General features: G+C 35.3%; 1 protein-coding gene across 5 annotated transcripts in view; it reads right to left on the reverse strand.

Annotated features, from left to right (window-relative positions):
* Positions 1 to 23,312, reverse strand: part of LOC123322892 (zinc finger homeobox protein 3) — a 191,455-nt gene that overhangs the window by 154,321 nt on the left and 13,822 nt on the right. The window lies entirely within an intron of this gene.

Below are 23,312 nucleotides of genomic sequence, written 5' to 3' on the forward strand. Positions count from 1 at the left end.
ATTTCCATGGAGTAATCATGGCTGATTTTTTGGATAACTGTGGAACAATAACCGGAGATTACTATTCGACATTACTGACCACTCTACGAGAAAAAATTAAAGAGAAAAGACGCGGAAAGCTATCCAAAGATGTTTTGTTTTTGCAGGACAACGCCCCTGCAGACAAATCTCATGTTGCCATGCAAAAAATTCGTGATTTAGGGTTTGAATTACTAGAACACCCCCCTTATTCACCAGATTTGGCTCCATCCAACTATCATCTCTTTCCTCAACTGAAAATTTTTTTAAAAGGTCGTACATTTTCTTCCAACGAGGAGGTAATAAAAGCTGTGGAGGTCTAGTTTGCAGAGCGAAAAGAAACATTTTTTTTGAAAGGTCTAGAGACGTTGCAGGTTCGCTGTAATAAATGTATTCGATTAAGAGGAAAATATGTTGAGTAATAAAATATTTTGACATTGAAATTTTGTTTGGTTCTATAGTAGGCTAAGAATTTTTCAATATATAATTTGATAAAACGGTTTTTTTAGTTTTCCAACAACCTGTATCTTTCAAACCAAGCCGATTCGAAAAAATGATAAAGGAAAAATTGTTTTTTCGACCTCAAGAATCTAATGTTGAAATATTTTTACGAGTCGAAAGACTCTCCCTGTATAAACTGAAATGTGCAATGAAATTTCAACAATATTAGAGCTACAGAAGAATCGACCAGAAAGTTCCAAAGTAATCATCAAAATCGAATGAGTGGATCAAGAGATAGCACATTTTTTGGCGATCAGCGTATTCCTAATACATAAAAAACGTAACAAATCCACGAAGTCGATTTCCAAATGATCCATAACGAACCTGTTTGAAAGGAAAACCGTCGAGAAACCCTAATCACAGTCTGGTAAACAGAAGGATGAAAAACAAGCAAGCACCTGCTCAAATTAGCGAATTCAACGGTACGGTTTAATACACTTAATGACAATTCGAAATGATTACGGTCTTAATTATCGATTGACACGCGAACCTTGTCACGCACTTGATCTGGAGAACACTCAGGGAGGAACGAGGCAGTTGTCGTGTGGACACCCCTCGTTCGAAGAGGGAAGTAAGTCACTTACGGACGATAAATTGAAGTTTAAGTACAAGGGAGTACGGGACGAAATTGTGTTAAATTGCGATCGAACAGAGGGAATAGATGGATAAGGAATAATGAATTATCAGGAGGAAGTCTTGAGCACATAGGTACTTTTTAATCAGGTCCGACATATTCACAATTCTCATATTCACAAGAGAAGTTGAGGATTTCTGGTAAACTACAGAAAATGACTACACAAGGTGTATATTTGAAGGTGAGGCAATTTTTTTCAACAGTAAGTAGAACTCGTCAAAATGAAGCGTTTCACCAAAAATCACCTATACAAAACTTTCAAAACGACAATGTTGAAAAAAAAATAAAAATTAATACTGAAATAGATCCTAATAGGACCCTAGACCGTTTGTTCGCTGAATTATCGCAAAGCAGTGGGAAAAAACTTATCTCCTGATTCGACCATGTGGTTTCGTTTACGATATTGGCTTGTTCGATATTTACTTGGTAATGAAGATGGAAACTTAGGATTGCCGAATTGTTCTCATTATTTTTCAGTAACTTTAGTAACACGATTTAATAAAATTGCTCATTTCGATACCAACTGACAGAAGAGACTCAGGACACAAGTGTAAAAAGTAGAATAATACTTCAAAATCTCACCAATAAAATTCGTCTAAATTATTCACGAATTTTTTCACAATGGGCATCACAATCTTCTTGCTCGAATATTCCAACAATCGTCGTAAAAATGGGACAAATAGGGAATCATCCTAGCACTTTTTCAACATAAGCACTTTCAAGAAACTGCCTCGATTTTCTACATTTTTTTTACCCTAAACTGAATGATACAACAATTATGATTCTCTCAAAAGTGACCTGATGCATCTAATCCGATGAACTTGGTACTGAATCATTCATTGTCCAGCCATATGTTCATGTTCTGTTTCGTTTTTGCGATGCCGGAAACACTTTCCACAGTCCCGTAGTTGAAATTCAATGAAATTTTGTCGAACTTTTAGGGGTTGTATCTCAGCCATCTTGGATATTTTATATGGACAATTTGTGGTTAAACGACTTATTTTGATGAGTTCCACCTTCTGTCAAAAAAAAAGCCTCACCTTTGAAAACACCCTGTATTGATAGCATTCGGTGAAAAACCAGCTTCAAATATTGTAGGTGGACTCATGAGAGTCGAAAAAAGGCTAGTGTGAATGGTATAACTGTGCGGCACCAAAAAACTATACCTAGTTGCAATAATGGATGGAAATACTGATCCCAAAACCTAGACTACAGTCCAGACTTTCACGCAGAATACTATAGAAGACCAGATGAAATTTGAAAAAGAAAAACGACACCTTTCTAAACATTTTTGAGTTGTTGCAAATAAGGAATACTCCTTCGGACGAAAATGATGTATTTTTCATGGAATATCTTTGAAACGTCACATTTCGAACTAACCATTTCAACCGTTTCCCAAAAAAAATTATTTAAAGCACTTAAAAATAAAAATGGGTATTTAAAATTTAAAGCGTTTCGTTTCTATTGTACAAGTTGGCAACATCGACTGAAATATGCCTTGATAATAAAGGACAACAAATACATGATCTTGATGAGATAGACAAAGATGGCTGTCTATGAAGTCTGCGACGAACGAGGAAGGTCGTAAAATTTTATGAGATTTTTATGGCCGGTTGCAGTAGAAGCTCGCCAGTAAGTACGCGCCTGTAGATCAACAGCTGTTTTTTTATAAATAAGCTGATCGGACATTGTTCTTTTCATTGTCTTGTAGACGCTGTTGCCAAATCGTAAACTCGGAACCAAGCGATTTAAATTTTAAAACCTTATATTTGAAGGATGATTTTGAATAGTTTCCGCGGTGAATTTCAAAAAATCATGAATGAAACTCATAATTATTCAGTTTAAACTTGCATATGCAGTGATAACCCAAATTGCGGAGGGAAGAATGCTTAACACATTTTTATTAATGTGAATTTTGTTATTGCTACTTAGCGCCTGACTGTGGTAGGTACTAATTCTGCTTCGGTGAGAACTGGTATGTTTCAAGCACCAACTATCGAGATATGGCTTGGTATTGAACAGACGAAATGTCTTTTCAATCATTCGTTTGTTAGTTCGGAATAAGTGCTGTCAATTTGCCACAATTCGTTTGTTCGTTTACGTCACGTGAATGATCCGAGATCAATCTTTAATTGGAGTTAAAGTAAGAGGAAAAATCTGGGTAGCAAATTAATAAATGTAGCAGTCGACACGCTGTTGGAGCTTGCCAACGAACGATTGCGCCTTAATTACTCCAATAAATAATTGTGACAACGCAAAATCCAGACTCGATAATTTATATCGCTATTTCATTGTGGACTTTACTGCTCGTACAGTTTTCCAGCTTATATTTTCAGCTACAATAACATCGAAAGTCTCTCAGCCCAGTTGAATTTATTAAGTAGAACACCGCTTGTAATAGCGTTGGTACACACACCTTTGGTTTAATTGTGTTTGAGACTCAGTTACGGGGGAATCCATTCTAACAATGCAATGCCAGTCGATATAAATGTCAATTAAAACGTCAATCTATCGATTAGGTTCAGCAACTTTCCAAAATAAAGACTGTTAATTGTTATGGGATGCTGCGGAGTGAAAGTACCATTCATCTTCTGTACATATGTAAATAATGGTATGGTCAAGATGAGTCACAGGAGTGGAATGCTACTTGAGACAAAGAAGTCGCAAATTCACGCAGATGTGACTATTTCGACATAAAATATTATACAGGATGTCAAAGATTCTCCAAACAATTGTTTATTTTTGGCAGGATATTTTATTTCCTTTGGTTAAACTATCAGCCACATCACTTAAACGACATATTACAACATTTGAATATTTGGAATATACCCCTGTACAAGGTGAGTCTTTGACTCGTTCAAATATTTCAACAGTAGATTCTTGAGGTCCAACGAAACACTTTTTTCCTATACCATTTTTTCCCATTCGGCCCTGATAAAAAGATATAGCCATTTAAAGATTTTAATGAGCTGTTCAACCCTTGGAGAAACAACGTTACTTTCGGAATAACTAGCTGAATCTGTGACACTACATATCTGTGGTTTTCACACATCTGTGGTTTATTTTAACAGAGTTACATTCGATCAAGGTACCCAAGTTTTCGAATTTTACACATATTTTTAATTTTTCACAATCAAATTACTTAAAAACAGCGCATTATACGCGGAAATATAAAGAATATTTTTATTTTACAGAACGTTCAAATATTCATTAGATAGCGTCCAACTTTGGTTCCAAAAGTTGGTTTCTTTGAATTTTTGGTATTTTTAAGGTACGTAATGGCCATAATGGGAAAACTGGAAGACGTGGGTGATATCTAGTGTTCGAAAAAAATTCATCAAACAAATGAAAAACTGCAATCCGAAATTCATTTCATTCGATAAAACCGTTTGTCAGAACTAAATATAACATTTTTTTATGGTTCTTCAACAGCCAGTATCTTTTAAACTGAGCCGATGCAGAAAAAATGGTAAAGGGAAAAAGAGTTTCTTTTGACCTCAAGAATCTACAGTTAAAATATTCGTACGAGTCAAGGACTCACCCTGTATATCTGCAAACAGGTCTCATAACTAAAGAGTTTCAAAATATTCCATTGTAAACTCGCCCTGCAATCAAAATTCATTTCTTTCGTTTCACAGAATCAAGATACTCGATTCGAACATGTCATTGTCGCGCACAAATACATAAAATTAAAACCACAGAGACTAATTTGAATTCACTACGGCGTTCTTAATTCCCGGGCATTACAATTAGGTCGATTTGATTTTATCGGTTAATTTCGGTCTAGGTAAAGTCGAAGGTGGCGTGACGTATTAAGAAAAATCGTCGTCCAAAAAGTACTGACAAAATACGCTCTAATTGGACTTTTTCGTAATGACCAGAAGTAACAATTACACAATCACATGAGCCTTGATGTTTTAAATGGACGAATACCGTGTCCAATCTGATATGGACGTAAAAACATAATTCCAAGCGCTCAGTTATGGATCAGAATTTCGACAAGACAAAGGAACATTGATTTCATGAACGAGAATTCGGGTGGATGATTATAGGTTTGCGATGACTGACGAGAAAAGAAAAAGAGCGAACACAGAAGTTCGTTCGGCTTTGACTTGGTTCAGGACAGAATTACGATTTTATGACGCGGGTATATTATGCTAATAAAGAACTTCGCTTCGTTGGATACATTAATTTTCGAATTTCACGAATAGGGAATTGGTACCCACTGAATTTCTCTCATTCTCAGAGACCTCGATTAGGAAAATATATAAATTTCTTTAGGATTACAGAAGGAATTCACTTTTAGGGAATAAAATATGGTCACATAATTCCACAGTTTTGTTAGTTTTCTAATTACATCCAATAAATCTCCAGAACGACTTCAGCAAGTTAACAATAATACCATTGTACTGCACTAATGAGAGGAGTTTCAAGTAGCATTCGATTCCATTAATCGAACTCTTTGAATTATTCTATTTTATACCTGTAATGAAATGCTCGATTTGATGTTATTCATCTAGAAAAAATGTTAATGATGCAAATAAGTATAATTAGTATGATCATAAATGCTTTCATTAATTATAGGTTGAAACACGCTCATGAACACAAAATATAGGATGCTGTAAAGTTGTTTACAGCTGCTTTTGTATGGCATCTCCTGATTATGATTTTCCAGCAGCATGTTATCAAATACACTGCGCAAAAAAATTAACGCACATTCTGAAAATTTCCATTTTAATGAAAGTTAACTCTACATTGACTTTATAACTTATTTTTTATGTTCTCTCGGGAAGGTTTTGAACAGTACAAGACACATTAAATGGAAGAAAAATTCAGGATTTCACCGAATCTTATGTGGAAGAAGAGAAATGAACAATTTTCAAAATACTGAAATGCTGATAAGTGATTTAATACTTGGTATTTCCACCCCTTGCGTTAATGACAGCTCGGCAACGACGGTTCATACTCAAAATGAGTGATCTTAAAATGTTCTGATCTAATCCTTCCCAGATTTCTCCGAGTTGGATTCCTAAGTCATTAAGAGTAGCTGGATGATTTTCTGAACTTCTCAGCCTTCTATTGAGGTTGTCCCAAACCTGCTCAATCGGATTGAGATCTGGACTTCTTGCTGGCCATTCCATTCGAGAGACTTCAACCTCTTCAAGCTACTCCTGAACGATGCGCGCACGATGAGGTCTGGCATTAACGTCCATAAAAATGAAATTTTCACCAATGTATGGGGCAAATGGCACTACATGCTCTTCAAGAATGTTCCTTATATACTTATCAGCATTCAAAGCTCCATTATCAACGACCACTAGGTCTGTGCGAGCAGTCAAAGATATTCCACCCCATACCATGATCGATCCTCCCCCAAACCAGTAGTATTCAGGAAATTGCACTGAGCATATCTTTCATGTGGACGTCTGTATACAAGGAACGTCGATCACAATGGTAGAGGCAGAATCTAGACTCATCTATGAAGAGAACTCTTTCTCAATCGGCCTCTTCCCAATGGATATGGTGTCTCGCAAAATCCAAACGCGCCCTTCGATGGGCTGGGGTAAGAGCTGGGCCTCTTGCCGCGACACGAGGCCTTAAATCATTCTCTGAGGCGATTTCTTATTGTCTGAGTGCTAATTTGCACCTCATGAGTTTGCTCAAGCTGAATTTGAAGGAGGCGAGCAGTTGCAAACCGTTATTTCAACGAAGAAACTCTCGAGTAACGTTCATGAATGGCAGTTGTTACCCGTGGTCTACCCTGTCCTGGACTTCGGACATTCATACCTGTCCCCCTGAATCGCTGCAACATTCTGGACACATTTGTATGGGAAACTCCAAACCTTTCTGCAATTCTTGTATATGTCCACCCTTCTTCTCGCAAAACTACCGCTTGGGCACATTCGTCTTCGGTCAAATTGCATTGACCGAATTGTGTTTCGCGTTGCATAGCGATCGAGTGTAGAAAATCAAACGAAAGAAAAACTATTGATCACTAGAATTGATCGAGAACAACTGATTTTAGAATGGAGCCAATACATTCAAAATCTGATAATATCATCTTTTTTTATTCCTGCTGGGAAAAAACATCTGTATTGAAGAAAACCGTTGAAAGTGGATAACATATGCATGCATAATTCTGATAAAAATAATTATCATTGAGAACACCTTCAGTTGTAGAATAAATTTGAGATTTCCATAATGTGCGTTAATTTTTTGCGCAGTGTATAATGTGAGTTTGCCAAAAAAATCATATATTTTCTTAATATTGGTTGTATGAAAATATTTTCAATAATTGGTGAAAAATTCCTGATAATCTGATCTTCACTTATAGGGAGTACAAATAAGTCAAATCTCTACAGAATAGTCCCGACGTTTTGAGAATGGTAATTTTAGCGTTCAAGCATTCCTCTAGATAGCAAAAAACTCATTACTCCATGAAGATCTGAGTCATAAAAAAAGTAGTACCCAGCGACTGAGACTACTTCGAATGATCTGTTCCGAAATAAATCCGCTGGATCCCAAAATCTGAGCATTCTCTCATGGAAGTAGGTTTAAATGGGCAATAATTGTATGTAGAAATATCAAATCAAGGCCACAAAATTTGAGATTGGCGTCTCCAAATTTAATTGGAGTGTTTTTTCAATTAACGTTCATTCGCAAGACCTACTTCATGAAATTGAATGGAATAATAGTCAAGGAGCTGGCTAATCAAAGCTCGGAGAGCAATTATATTGTTTATTTCAATAGACACTCACTCTCGAATGACGTTATCTGAGGACTTGTCTGCTCAAAATAATGTCTTCTGTGGTAATGGCGTCATACCAACTAGACATAAATCTGCTTTACTGTATTACAAATCTGAGAAATATATCGCTCAGCTTTACAAAATCTTATTTATTGAAATACTTTTTGGAGTCTCTGGTTAAAAAAAAAAATTCGAAATCAACAAAAATTACTGTATTTTTTTTTGTAAAGAAAAACGGATGCTAAGCACCCCAAAGCTCAAAATATTAAGTTGGTGGGGGGGCGGACTGAAAAAAATCGACTACCCCACTGAATTTCCTCAAGAAACAAGGGTAAATACAGGGTGAATTTGAAGGTGAGGCTTTTTTTTTCCAACAGAAGGTTGAACCGGTAAAAATTATGCGTTTCACCAAAAATCTCCTATGCATAACTTTCAAAATGACAGAGTTGAAAAAATATTGAAAATGATATCTGAAATAAATCCTTATACGACCCTAGACCGTTTGATAACTGAATAGAGAATACTCCTTCTGACGAAAATGACGTATTTTTTATGAAATATCTCTGAAACGTCACATTTTGAAATAACCATTTCAACCGTTTCCAAAAAAAAAAATTATTTTAAGCACTTAAAAATGAAAAATAAAAATGGGTATTTAAAGTTTAAACCGTTTTGTGAGAATTGCACAAGCTGGCAACATCGACTGAAACATGCCTTTATAATAAAGGACAACAAATGCATTATCTTCATGAGATAGACAAAGATGGCTGTCTATGAAGTCTGCGACGAACGAGGAAGGTCGTAAAATTTTATGGGATTTTTATGGCCGGTTGCAGTTGAAGTTTGCCAGTAAGTACGCGCCTGTAAATCAACAGCTGTTATTTTATAAACAAGCTGATCGGACATTGTTCTTTTCATTGTCTCGTATGCGCTGTTGCCAAATCGTAAACTCCGCACAAAGCGATTTAAATTTTAAAAACCCATATTTGAAGGATGATTTTGAATAGTTTCCGCGGTGAATTTGAAAAAATCATGAATGAAACTCATAATTATTTACTTTAAACTTGCATATGCAGTGATAACCCAAATTAAGGAGAATTCCCCATTATAGCAAAGTAGTGGGAAAAAACTTATCTCCTGATTCGACCTTGTGGTTTCGTTTAGGATATTGGCTCATTCGATACTTACGTGGTAATTAGAATGGAAACTTAGGATTGCCGAATTGTTCTAATCATTTTTTAGTAACTTACACGATTTTATTAAATTTTTTTTATTTCGATACCAACTGACAGAAGAGACTTGGGACACAAGTGTAAAATATAGAAAACATAATACTTCGAAATCTCACCAATAAAATTCCTCTAAATTACTCACGAATTTTTTCACAATGGGTACAATGGGTAAAAATGGGATGAAATGGAAAACATCATAGAACTTTTTTAACATGACTAACATAAGCACTTTCAAGAAACTGACTAGATTTTCAACATTTTTTTTTCCACCCCAAATTGCACGATACAGCAATCATGATTCTCTCAAAAGTGACCTGATGCATCTAATCCGATGAACTTGGTACAGAATTCATTGTCCAGCCATATGCTTATATTTTGTTTTGGCCTGGGTTTTTGCGATGCCTGAGTCACCTTCCACAGTCCCGTACTTGGAAATCAATGAAATTTTGTCGAACTTCTAGGGGTTGTATCTCACCCATCTTGAATATTTTATTTAGACAATTTGTGGTTAAACGACTTATTTTGATGAGGTCCAGCTTCTGTCAAAAAAAAAGCCTCACCTTTAAAAACACCCTGTATATCGAACTATTCCATAAAAGCTTATAACAATGTCTCCGTCTTTTTACCATCAGCATTTATCGAGGAATTATTGCTCCTGGACTGGCTAGCGCGCATAAATCTAGATTTATTCATCGATAACGCGCTGCAGATGGTTGGTGTTGTGATCTGGGGAGATGTAAATATTGATTCACTATGACGTCGAGATCGAGAGCGTTTCCGGCGAACAGGCTCTAAATAAATGGTATTCTCCGCGACTCAGGAAAGGATGATGTCATAAAGGTATGTTGAAAGCCATCACGGTGTAATTTTCAGGCTCGATTCGAGAAACTAGCCTCTTCCGAAACCTTCAGCCCCCCGGCTCAACTCCCAGGCGTGGATATATCTTAGTGGATGGTGAGCGTACTTCCACTTCGAATATGTCTCGAAGTTCAACGTTGAGAAGCATTTATTCCTGGTTTTAAATCTTGAGGGTGTTACACTTTAGTGTAGAGTGACATTTGCGGTCGACAATTTTTTTTATTGAATTCCCAAAAAGGTTTCAAGTCTTCTAAATATTTTCAGATCATTTCTACAGTTGGTACGAAAGACACTGTGTTTGTTCGAAAATGACTTTCAAAAATGTCACGAATCCATTTTTTTGGATAGGAACAAGTTGATACTTAAACTTTACCCTTTTCTTGTCTCTTCGTACGTGGAGATTATTTTCATGTACAGATTCACTTATCTTCGTAACCTCATTTTTCTCGAAAAAGGATGATTATTTTTCATTCTGTTAACGGCGTTTTGTACAAGTCAATGTTAGCTTGAGATGAGTAAAAATCTGAGAAAAAAAATTAAGACATCAATTTTTTTCCCAGGAACATACCTCTTTCATTATGCCTTTCGAAAAGTGGATTCATTCTTAGCTTCTTTCCAAATACAAATTTTTTCCATTTTGAACAGTAAGCAATCTGCAGCGTGTTTCATGTTATTTCATTTCCATCAATTTTTTTTCCGTATTATGACAGTGTTCCTTGATTTGGAGCATAGATATGGTTGTTTCTTAAAATCTAGGCTTGTCCGTAGTGGCAACTCCCTTATTTTTTTTCTATAAATGCTCCTTTATTCACAAATTCTTCTCTATGCTTGAAAACATTTTCCAGTCTGGTGTGTAGCTAATGTTTTTGTTGGCTTCTAGATAAATTAAAAACATATCCACCTTTTCATCATGGGCAAACATCTTTTTTAAAGCTGTTTTTGTATACCGGGTGAGTCTTTGACTCATATAAATATTTTAATAGTAGATTCTTGAGATCATAAGAAACACTTTTCTTTTATACTATTTTTTCCGATTTGACCCTGATACACCCCTAGAAAAACAACATAACCTTCAGAATAACTAGCTAAATCTGTGACACTACACATCTGTGGATATTTCAAACAGAGTTGTATTGAGCCAAATTACCCAATTTTTCAAATTTCATAGGTACTTTTTAAATTTTCAAAAGCAAATTACTCGAAAACGGCGCATTAAACGAGAAAATATGATGAATACTTTTATTTTACAAAACGTAAAATATTCATTAGATAGCGTCCAACTTAGTTTTAAGAGTTGGGTTTTTTGAATTTTTGGTATTTTTGTGAGACGTAATGGTCATAATGAGAAAACTGGAAGATGTGGGTGATATCTTGTGTTCGAAAAATATTCATCAAATAAATGAAAATCTATATTTCGAAATTCATTTCATTCGATAAAACCGTTCGTGAGATAGAAGTGGAAAAAAAATTTTTTTCATGGATTTTCAACAGCCTGTATCTTTTTAACTCAGCCGATTCGGAAAAAATGATAGAGCAAAAAAGTGTTTCTTTAGACCTCAATAAACTACTGTTCAAATGATTGTACGCGTCAAAGACTCGCACTGTATATGTTAACCCAAAAAGTTCTATAAAGCTGACAACACGAAACTGTCACTCCGGAAAAATAATTTGTTACAAAGCCTCCTTGAACATAAGAAAAAAAATCACATCAATGTCTCAAAAGGAAGGCATACTGCCATAAAATACGGAAAAAAATAAACGGAATAGAATTAACATAAAACACGCTTCAGATTTCTTACGGTTTGAAATCGAGAAAAATGATACTTGAAAAAAAAATTTAGAAGGAAATTATCTGTCGAATGGCGTTATAAAAAAGGTATGTTACTAGGAACAAAAAATTGGCAGCAATGCGACATCCGCCGTCTTAATTTTTACGCGCATCTCAAAACAACAGTGACTTGTACAAAACGCCGTTAACAGAATGAAAAAATATTCGAGAAAATCGGTGTTACCAAAATAAGCGAATCACCCTGTACGTTTCCGACGAATAAACCCAGGCTGTTAATCTCCAACGCGGAACAAGAACCTACCATTTCTTCGAGAACTAACGAACGCGTCGCTTTCCCCTCTCACCAGCCAAGAAAATAACGACAATCGCCGTGTACATCGGAATAACAGGGCAAAATTACAGATCTTTTGTCCGGCATTCCGAGTTCTAGACTCGAGCTTTAAATTAAGAGGTTATTAAAGAATTATTAGGCGTCATACACACGGCACCGTATAAGCTTAACGACCATATTTCATCATATTGGCACCTCGGCGAAGGAGTGGTGCCCCGTTCTCTTTACTCATATTCATAGTTTAGAGATGTCGAGTTCCTCCTACATCCACTACCGTACGAAAGAACGGAACGGGCGGATAACAGAAGGCTATAGGAAGAAGTATGCCGCTCAACGCCATACATGGCGCGACGCGTATGACAGTTTGAAGTTCAAACAAACGATCGGCGATATCCGCGAAATTGAATTCGCGCCGTACACGTGTTCCCGAGATAAATTTTCTCGTTGCGTCCTCAAAAACAGCGGTTCCAAATTTAATAATTATCTCGGCGGAATCTCGACCGACTGGTTACCGCCGATGGTGCGGCGGTCTGTGAAGAGGCGGTCGGGTATTTGACGCAGTGGCGGATGTGGATCTTCTCGGCGAGGGCGATCGGAAGATTAAGATTACACGTAGAAATCTTTGCATTTTCATCAATAAATTCACTATATTTCGAACTATTTCGATTTTTTCAAACAATTTGTGGCCTATAAAAATCTGTCAATCGATAGACATCAACTAGGATAAAAAGAAAGGCGAAGGGCTATCGAACCGTTGTTTTAAGATTTGGGGTTGTTAAAGCGACACTTGGTGTAACTTCGATAGCAGAGATTACAGTGACTATGTACCCCCCACAGTGGCAACATATAGGCTGTCCCTTTATCTGTTGGTTGATCCGCCATGTTTTGTCGGACGTCAAAATGAATGGTATTTGCATAGAATTTCTAACCTATATTAATATTTCTATGTTTATTTGTTTACGTTCTTGACTAAACATGGCGGATTTTTGGCAGTTTTATGACCCGTTGTCGCCACTGTGGGGTATATAGTCACTGTAGCAGAGATCACGCTGTAGCGCCACCTAGTTTCTAAGATGTGATATCGCCTTACTCATTCCAACAAAAATATCAAATATACTGCATCATCCACTTTTACTTTAGCACTCGGTTGGCCATGGAAATTTGACACTCTGTGGGGTTATGACGCTTGTCAAAACATTTTTTGGTTTAAATCTCGGTTTAAAATCAGCGCTTTGTCGTCCGTTCTACGTAAAAGTCTCAGTGATTATGTATTTTAGCACAATGTCGAATCACTTCGGAAATTATGAGGTCGAAAATATGTGACGACCATAACTGACCTTTATACAAATTGATTGAAGACATACCAAATCTAGTTATTTGCATGAAAATACAAGAGATCCGTTTTTAAATATATTTATTTTTGCTATGGAAAAAATTGAGTTGTTGACACATAATATACAGTAACTTGAGGAGAGTTAATGTTAGTTATCTTCTTTGGCTAAATGTTGAATACGTTACATCACTTGTATATTTCCAAAAACTCAACCCAAAGGGGAAATGCATATGATGCAGTGGTTGGAAATGGGTAAAGAAAAAATTCTCAAATGCCACCAGTTTCTTGGGTCTCCCAATAGAAGGAAATTCTTTGTCAACCTCTTCATTCACAACCTTTCTGATTGTGGAAACATTCAGCTAAAATATAAGTCGTTTAGATTCAGATGAAACATGATATAAATTCACCTTCAATGAATATGTTCGCTACCGTCTAATATATTGTAGATATTAGAATATCAGGGTTACCTAGTATTTGAATCAGCGGACCTGAATTCTGAATAGCACTTCCTGAAACCCCATCTTCTCTCTTTGTCAATCACTTTCGGCATTTTTGTAATATTAATTGATATAAGTTGTGGCAACGGCGTTATGACATTGACGACATTTCATGAGTGCCAACCTTACTCCTTTCTAGTTACAAAAACTTGAAAAAATTATATCATGGCCAACCGAGTGCTAAAATAAAGTGTTGATTTGAAAAGGGAAAACACTGACGTGAGTCAGGAGCTTGTCCAAACATAAATTTGAGCAAGCTACAGAGCGATCATCCATCCAGGTAATGAAGTAATCGACCATCTGTGATTGTCTCCTGAAAGACAATATTTATTTTTCCAATGTGCCTAGAAATACAGATCTAATGAAGTAGAAAATCTGTACTCGAATTTTAGTGCCATATGAAGGAAGACATGCAATAAAAAATTCAAGAATTTTTCAGAAATTTCGCCAACATCTTCGTTTCGTATTTATACGAGTATTTATAAGACCAATTCAATTGGTTCGGTATTTTTCTGAATACTATCGGCCTGATCGAGCGACACTATATACAGGGTGTTTCCAAAAGTGAGTTTTTTTTTTTGACAGGAAGAACTCACCAAAATAAGTCGTTCAACCATTTTCACTGAATTTCAAGAAAGGTACTGTGGAAGGTGACTCCGGCATCGCAAAAACGAAACAAAACATAGACATATGGCTGGACAATGAATGGTTCAGTAACAAGTTTATCGGATTAGATGCATCAGGTCACTTTTGAGAGAATCATAATTGTTGTACCGTGCAATTGAGGGTGAAAAAAAAATGTAGAACATCGAGGAAGTTTCTTGAAAGTGCTTATGTTATGTTGAAAAAGTGCTATGATCATTCCCCATTTCATCCCATTTTTACGACGATTGTTGGAATGTTCGAACAAGAAGATTGTGATGCCCATTGCGAAAAAATTCGTGAATAATTTAGACTAATTTTATTGGTGAGATTTCGAAGTATTATTCTATTTTTAACACTTGTGTCCTAAGTCTCTTCTGTCAGTTGATATCGACATGAGCCATTTCATAAAATCGTGTAAGTTACTAAAAAATAATGAGAACAATTCGGCAATCCTAAGTTTTCATTTTAATTACCACGTAAATATCGAACGAGCCAATATCCTAAACTAAACCACATGGTCGAATCAGGAGATTGGTTTTTCTCACTGCTTTGAAAATAATTCAGCTAACAAACGGTCTACGGTCGTATTAGGATCTATTTCAGAAATCATTTCCAATTTTTTTCAACTTTGTCATTTTGAAAGTTTTCTATAGGTTATTTTAGGTTAAACGCTTCATTTTGACCAGTTCTAACTTCTGTTGAAAAAAAGCCTCACCTTCAAATACGTCTTGTATAAGAAAGAGTTTCTTGAGAAGAAATAAACCCAAAGAAAAACACTGTAGAGGAATCTTATCTGGATCATTCCAAAAAGTTCTTAAGGGATTCTGAAAATAACTAATAAGGTCTACATTTCTAGACTGTTGATGGCTATATATGACAGTGGGTCCCTAATATTATGTATTCATGTAGACGACATGTTGTGATTCTTGAATCTAATCGAAAATAACATCGAAGTTTAACTCGCGAGGTGTTGATCTTATCACGCCACTGGCGAGGAAGCATCGGACCTTTCCACACTACCTCGCCAATTCCTTCATCACCTGTTTTAATCCTGCAGCGGAGAGGAATTCCATGTTGGAATATCCACCCGATACGCCGTACATCATACGGATCCACTATTTCGAGTATGTTACACTCGAGATTTGTTTGATTTGTTGTAAAATATGGAGTGGCGGTTTGTTGCAGCGATTAACGGTTAGAGATAGGACAGCCGCTGCCCAAAGCGAGCGGGATATTGTGTTAGTGGCAGTGTTTATGTTGGATTTTCAAGCCCCTCCCAACGTCAATTTACTACACGTACGTTTTCATCGGCGGATTCTATGCCGATTCATCACGTCCGCCGTTTCTTGACCAGGTCGGCATCCTCGTTAATATCTCTATAAACAGCCGGCTGTGTGTGATTAGAAAATAAGTATATGCCGATGGTACGAAGCATTAGTCATCTGCAATATTGAATTTATAGGGAAACTACCGAGATGTAAGATTCCCGAATTGAAGAAGAAGAGAAGTGTCAAATTTTACCATATTCTATGCTGGAAAATAGGTGTCGCCGCGATCGCTAGGTTGATCGATAAGGGGTGGGGATTTAAGCGTCAATTTGAAATGAACAGCCTTCATTTTATTTAAGGTTATGTGTCATCGTAGTTTTTCTGATGATTTTTCAAATACGTTTTGTCTACTTGAATCAACTATCAGCTAGATTCAGCCCTAATACTTTATGGGCAAAATGGTCTATGCTGAAAAACTGCTTGGAAATGAAGAAAATGTCCCTGTTCGCAGGTTTGTTTTCCTTAAAGAATTTATTGAAAAATATGACGTTTAGTTGTCATTTGCAGATTTCAAAAGGTAATAGCGTTTCTGAAACGAAAAATGAGCGTTATACGCCAAAAAAGGGCAAGGTATTAAGTAAAGAAGAGGCTGAACAATTTCTTTTACATGCTCCTGATGACCAGTGGTTGCTGGCGAAAATTGTAACAATATTTGTAATTTTTGGATGTTGTCGATGTGACGAAATTCTCTCCTTAAACATGAATGATGTAGAAGATATGGGAAAATACATTATTGTGACATTGCGGCAAACAAAAAATTTAACAACAAGAAGATTCACCATAACCGATGATGGCTGCAGCTTCAAGCCCTGCATGTTATACAGAAAATATGTAAATCTTCGGCCTCCTGGAACAGAAAGCCTAAGATTTTTTTTGACATACCGACATGGAAAGTGCATTTCCCTTAATGCTGGCCAGCACACTATTGGTGGTGTCTCAAAGCAAATAGCGAAATATTTAGGTTTAAAAGACCCAGAGTTATACACCGGCCACTCTTTTCGCAGAACTGGAGCCACTATGGTTGCGGATTCGGGTGGAGATATTTTAGCACTAAAGCGTGCAGGAGAGAGGAAGAGCACCGAAATTGCGATGAGTTATGTCGATGATTCGGTCAACAAAAAAATCGAAATGTCTAGCAGATTATTTGGTAGTAAGGAGAGTACAAATGTTCTGCAGTCCTCGAGTTCAGCAGTTTCTGAGTCAACAGATGGTTCATCATCATCAGTATCAACTCTTTCATCATCAAAAATCTGTGTTACTGGAAATAACAATTGTACCATGATTTTCAACATATATGACGATAAAACAAAATTTTCTAATGTAAATAATACTACTAACTTGTAAAAATTTTGCAAGTTAACTGTCAGTTTTACAAGTTAGTGACTTGATAAAATAAACTTTCTTGATTCATATTGTGTTTTTGGAAACTAACGTTTACAAATGAGAAACAAATAAATTAATTACACTCAATTGATGGTTTATTTGTGAAACACTCTCTCTTGCAAGTGAAATTGATATCTATTCACTGAAAAAATAACTGTTTTTCATTGAAATGTATGTATTTTTATAAAATTTGTCTTTGGGCGGCTATTTTGTTTCTTATAATGTACAAATTACCAGTGGTAACACTTTGACTAATGATAGCTTGTTGGTTCGATTTAGATCGTAGCATTTGTTTTAATTATCGGCGGGTTATACATCTGAATCAATTTCTTCTTGTAACAAGGTTTGTTCCTATTTTCTTCTTATCATATTAAAGGATAAATTTATTGAATTAAATAATCCATAAGTCATCAAGAATACATTACGTATTATCTACGAGTATTCAGTGATGTTATATAAGTATTTTATATATGTAGTAGTGTAGAAATATATTCAATAGGAATGTATAAATAAAAGATTTTAACTTCTGAATGTAGAAGAACTCCTGAAATGCAGTTCTGACCATGTTTGTCATCGAAAGAATGTTATTTCAAGCATTTTGTCCTTGAAATACATGTTTTTAGCACAATAGGTAGGTATGTTGTTTTTTCAAGTGGTATGCGTATTATTTTATTTCCTCTTCAGTTTTCAAAATATCTCACTCTCAAGAACAGGAACAACTCCTGGAACCTATTCTTCTCATGGGAGAAAAACACTCGGAAAAACATTTGTTCAATGCTTTTACCTATAGAAAATTTTCTGCTACCAACAATTGATCAGTATACAATGTTTAAAAAAATTGCAGACAACCCGTGTTCTCTAACTTATTTATCGAGCATTCCCGGCATCCCCTACGAAATAAGTTACAAAAATGCGAGTGCTACATTATCTTCCCCGTTTTCAACTTTCGAAATTCACAAGATCAAAGGTCCCGTGCGATGAATAATTCAAATCTGGCCAGAGACAGTCAGGTACCTACGCACCTGATGCCCAAGAATCAGCCGAAGAAGCCGCAAACCAGAAAGTACTCACTTTAAAACCAGAATCGTATACAGACGGCGTTTTTTACGACACCCCTGAAGTTTACGTTTCCAACGTTGTTAAAAGGGAAGTTTTTACAGAGGGCCAGGGCGGAAAACAGGACAACGGTGATCGATATGTTTACTAGAAAGTTGGTTAAAAATATTTATTTATTGAAGCCCGTCACCGACATGTATCCTTTGACGTTTAGGACGATTTCAGGGTTTTTCCACCAAGATAGGAGAATGAGAGTTGATGTGGGCGAAACGGATAAAGGGGAAGGACAACATTTTTTGGATTTTCCAGGAAACTTTGACGTTTACGACCGTTGGCTAAAAATTTGACAAGTGACAATTTGAGTAGATTTAACGTCTTTACCAAGAAAGTGTTCCAAATTGGGGAACTGAATTCGAATCACACAACTTTTTAGGAATTCGCTAACAAATATTTGAAAAACATTATCATTTCATAATATCTTAGACCATTTTCAGACCATCTCTATATTTATACCCATCTTCATAGAGATTAAAGTCAGCTTTTTCATTACTCGATATCAGACAGTGTTCGACAACTTATAACGTGCTATGCGCACTAAAGAATGTATGATAAAAATATATCATTTGGAATGGGTAATCCAGTTAACCATTTGGGATAAACGAACAAGAGTGAAATTTATATATGTATCTACGTATGCTTTAAAGTTTTACAGCAATGGTCGAAGTACTAACAAAACTACTTTTTTTCTTGTTGAAAACATTAAATTGATAATTTTCTGTTCAATGCTTTACCGCCTAGGTTGAGAGATTTTTCTAGCTTAATACAGTCAAAAAGAGAACGTTTGATCTTTTATTGAATTGTGAACCGTATTGTGTTCAAGAATTCAGGAACTTCTGTAGAAACTATTCTATATATTTGACTTGCTCCATGTTTTATGCTTACATATGTGTAATTTTTTGGTATCAATAAAATACCATTACTATGATCTTCTCACAAGAGATAGGAAGCAGAAGAGGAAAGTTCTTTGCGTGTTGTTCAAATTGGAAATGAATTGAGAAATAACCATCTTTTCATGACTATCTCGGAGGATGTATGCAATACTTCCAGATTATATGAAAATGGTTAAAATACCCCATGAGTTATTCATTTGCGTAGTAGAAGTACATTTGGATGAACCCTTGTGTGCAACTGCTTTCATTCCGTTGAATTTCTTGTTTGTTATTTTTTAATTATCATCTTTTCCAGAACAAAACGAAATGGAAATATTTAAGAGATGAAGAAGTAATTCATAATGAATATATGTGAAATGTTGCAAAGACTGCTTACTCAAAACTCGATTCAAATTATGAATCAGACCAATAAAATGTATCAAAAGACTGAAGAAAAATGATATTGATTTTTAATGATCCACATTCTCGAAAAAAATTCTTCATATTGAATAAACTACTGATCTCCTGATATTGTTTGAAATTGAGTTCACTCCAATGATGCAGCGTTTATGGGAAGTTCTTCGAGAAATTTTCATCTCAAAGAGCAGGTAAAATGTTAAATCTTGAGTTAATTCATATATCTTATGAAGATACAGTATATATAGCAATTAGTAATAATTACAGATAATTGATTACGAACATTTACCCTTTTATTGACTTCCAGATGTTTATAACCTCAAATTTGCCCGAATATAGAAGCTATAAATGAAAAGTACTAAAGATCTAATTGTTGACTCTTCATTACCATGCAGGAAACCTCAACTAGTGGTATCAGAGAAAGTTTCAGAACAATTTCAAAAATAATTACCTATATACCTATCAGCCGCTAATTGCGTGACTATAATAATGATCGAGGTATATCTAATTGTTGGAGGAACAATCCGCGGCGTAAAGCACCACGTTCGCGACCGAGAAATAAAACAATTATGCAAAGGAATTATATAAAAAGTCATCAGAATGATGAAAAAACCATCATTAAAAAGTTATTAAACAGTTTCTCGTCAACGCTAATTACACCTGTGTAATTATTGTTTTCACGTCGACAACTCCATAGAAACTCCGGTACAACTAGAGGCTGAAGTGAAAATCTGCCATGAACAACAACAGAAAGATAGAAAAAATAATATAGTTATAGTTTCGTGGCTTGAAATAAATTTCAACTCATGATACATATATATACACCATTCACTTTTATTTTAGCTTTTGGTTGGCCAAATTTGACACATTTCACTCTGTATAGTACGAAAATGTGTCAAACATTTTTGGGTTTTAAATCAACGCTATGTTGCCCGTTTTCCGTAAAAGTGTCTGTTATTACGTATTTTATCACAATTTCGAATCTCTTCGGAAATATGTGACGAACATAATTGAAGTTTATACAAACTAATTGAAGGCATACGGCATACCAAATCCATTTATTTGCATGGAAAATACAAGAGATCAGTATAATACCATAATATGCACTAGCTTGAGGAGAGTTAATGTTCGTTATCTTCTTTGGCTAAAGTTTGAATACGTTACATCAGTTGTAGATTTCTAAAATATTAACCCGAAGAGGAAATGCATATGATGCAGTGGTTGGAAATGGGTATCTCCCGAAGGAATTAACAGATAATTAAAAGAATGTTAAATTTTTCAACAGAAATCATCTTGCATCAATGTAATTAAAAGGAATTGAAGTTTCAAGTCAAGATGAACACCTTTGAACAAAAATTTCACATGAATAAACAATTAACAGGACAACTGGCTGTTCATCTCAATACATTGATATAATAATAATAATTAGGTATTTATTGGTACCTTAAGACATTTACAAGGTATAGGACAAGTCAAATGAAAAATAGTGATTGTTGAAATATTCAGCTGAAATATAAATCGTTTAGATTCAGATGAAATATTTTAAGTATAAATTCTCTTACATTGAATATGTTCGCTACCGTCTGACGTATTGTGGATTTTAGAATATCAGTGTATAACTATCTGAATGAGCGGACCTGAATTCTAAATAGCACTTCCTGAAACCTTGTCTCTTTTTTCCAATCGCTTTCGGCATTTCGGCATAATAAAAATTATATTAGTTGTGGCAACGGCGTTATGATATTAACGACATTTCATGAGTGCCAACCTTACTCCGTTCTAGTTACAAAAACTTGAGTAAATTATTTCATGGCCAACCGACTGCTAAAATAAATGTGAATGGAGCATAGATTTTATTCCATTATATTTTACTCTAAAATAAAGTTACATGATAACAAAAAAACAAGAAATTAATTCAGAATGTTGCAATATGAACTACTATTGTTAAAAAATTACTAACGTCCATTTTTCAATTCAAAAAAACCTTCAATGAGTGCAAGAATGCGATGTGGGTATTTTGTTATTTTGAATAGAACATAATGAAAATCTGCCACAATTTATGGAAACGGTCAATTCACTTCCTTCCAAACACCAGAGTATATCTCGAGAAACCTAGTACTTATTTTACGACATAGAGTGTGGATAAATGTTTCATTTGATCAAACAACCATAGGATTCAGATTTCGAAGAATTAAATATACATCATCTATTTGTTTTTCAATATTACACTCTTTTATCATCAAATGATGATAAATTATTTACGAAAAAGAAATTCACACAAACTAAATTAAAAAATCCTTCGTGAACTCTAAACAAAAGAAGTTCCTTATCTTTGAACCTAACAACAAAAGTTATCGAGCACAGACTTGAAGAGTGAGAAACTCCATTAAATAAAACAAATGAATCTTCCACCATATTAATTATCCTTCGTGTCCGCAAGGACGTTTCCCTTGACGTTAATTCATGATATGTTAGGACACCCCGACAGGACAAGATGCACAAAATTTCATGAATCATACAGCGTACTCTCCATACATAATATATAAGAACATATCACCCCTCAGTTTTTACCCTCATAATTGAGGCTTATGAAACAATGTGCGCGATGTTAGGGTTACAATTCAGTCTGTTACGAGAGCCTGTCTTGTCTTCCATATGCCGGGGAATGGGGAGAATGCCGACATTTATTTTCATCAAAGGGTAGCAAATTCGCTGTTTCAGACTGATAAAGAGGCATTCATCAAGAAATCTCATGAAAAAGATGAAAATAAGGACGAAGCCTAGGCAGTTACGTTCATGAAAATCGAGCATTTGACGAGAAAGGGGTTGGTCAGACGAGACATTACGAGAATTTCCAAGGGATGTAACAAATTTGTGACTCCTCCCATCAGAAACAGGAAATGAAATTGAAGAATGTAATAAGCATATTATGGATTATTCGTTATGAAATATGAAACGAAAAGGCACGGAAAAAACTGCTGAATTGAAAGAGATTTGAGTGAAATATGAAGAACTGATGCAAAAAGAGGACAATTATTCTCATATATATGTAGATGAAGAAATCAAGAGACTTGAACGATGATTATGATTCAACACCACAAAAAGATCCAACAGAATCAAATTTAGAAGAGATGCTCGTATAAACCAGATGAAAATTCCACTTTGATCATCTTTACCTTCAATCCTTCAAGATCAAACAATAAAAGATGTTATACAAAGTGTTCCCATAAGTTTGTAAACTTTAGAATTCATTCGTGAGAGAAGTGAAAATAATTTTTATTTCGAAGGGTCTTCATATTGCGCAGTTCCTTTATTTTACGAAAGAATGCTATCAAAGTTTTCGCAGAATTCGAACATTAGACGAAGAAAGCTATAATTCTGAACGAATTTTGAGTCCATGTTGAGTGTGCAAGTTTTTCTTTTTCCGAACAAGAACTGATCAAATTTCAGACATGAGATATTCCGAGAGATATTCATTTTGGAGAATAGAGAGGAAATAAAAAGGTTTTCTTCAGATGAGGTCACATTTTGGTTGAGGGAGAGTTGCAAAATTAGCAGTGGGTTTGTTAGGTAAATTTTTTCTCTTAAGTGTTTGATGTGTAGTGTAGAAAAA

The sequence above is a fragment of the Coccinella septempunctata genome, chromosome 1 (genome assembly GCF_907165205.1).
Source record: "Coccinella septempunctata chromosome 1, icCocSept1.1, whole genome shotgun sequence".
In the NCBI taxonomy this organism is placed as follows: domain Eukaryota; kingdom Metazoa; phylum Arthropoda; class Insecta; order Coleoptera; family Coccinellidae; genus Coccinella; species Coccinella septempunctata.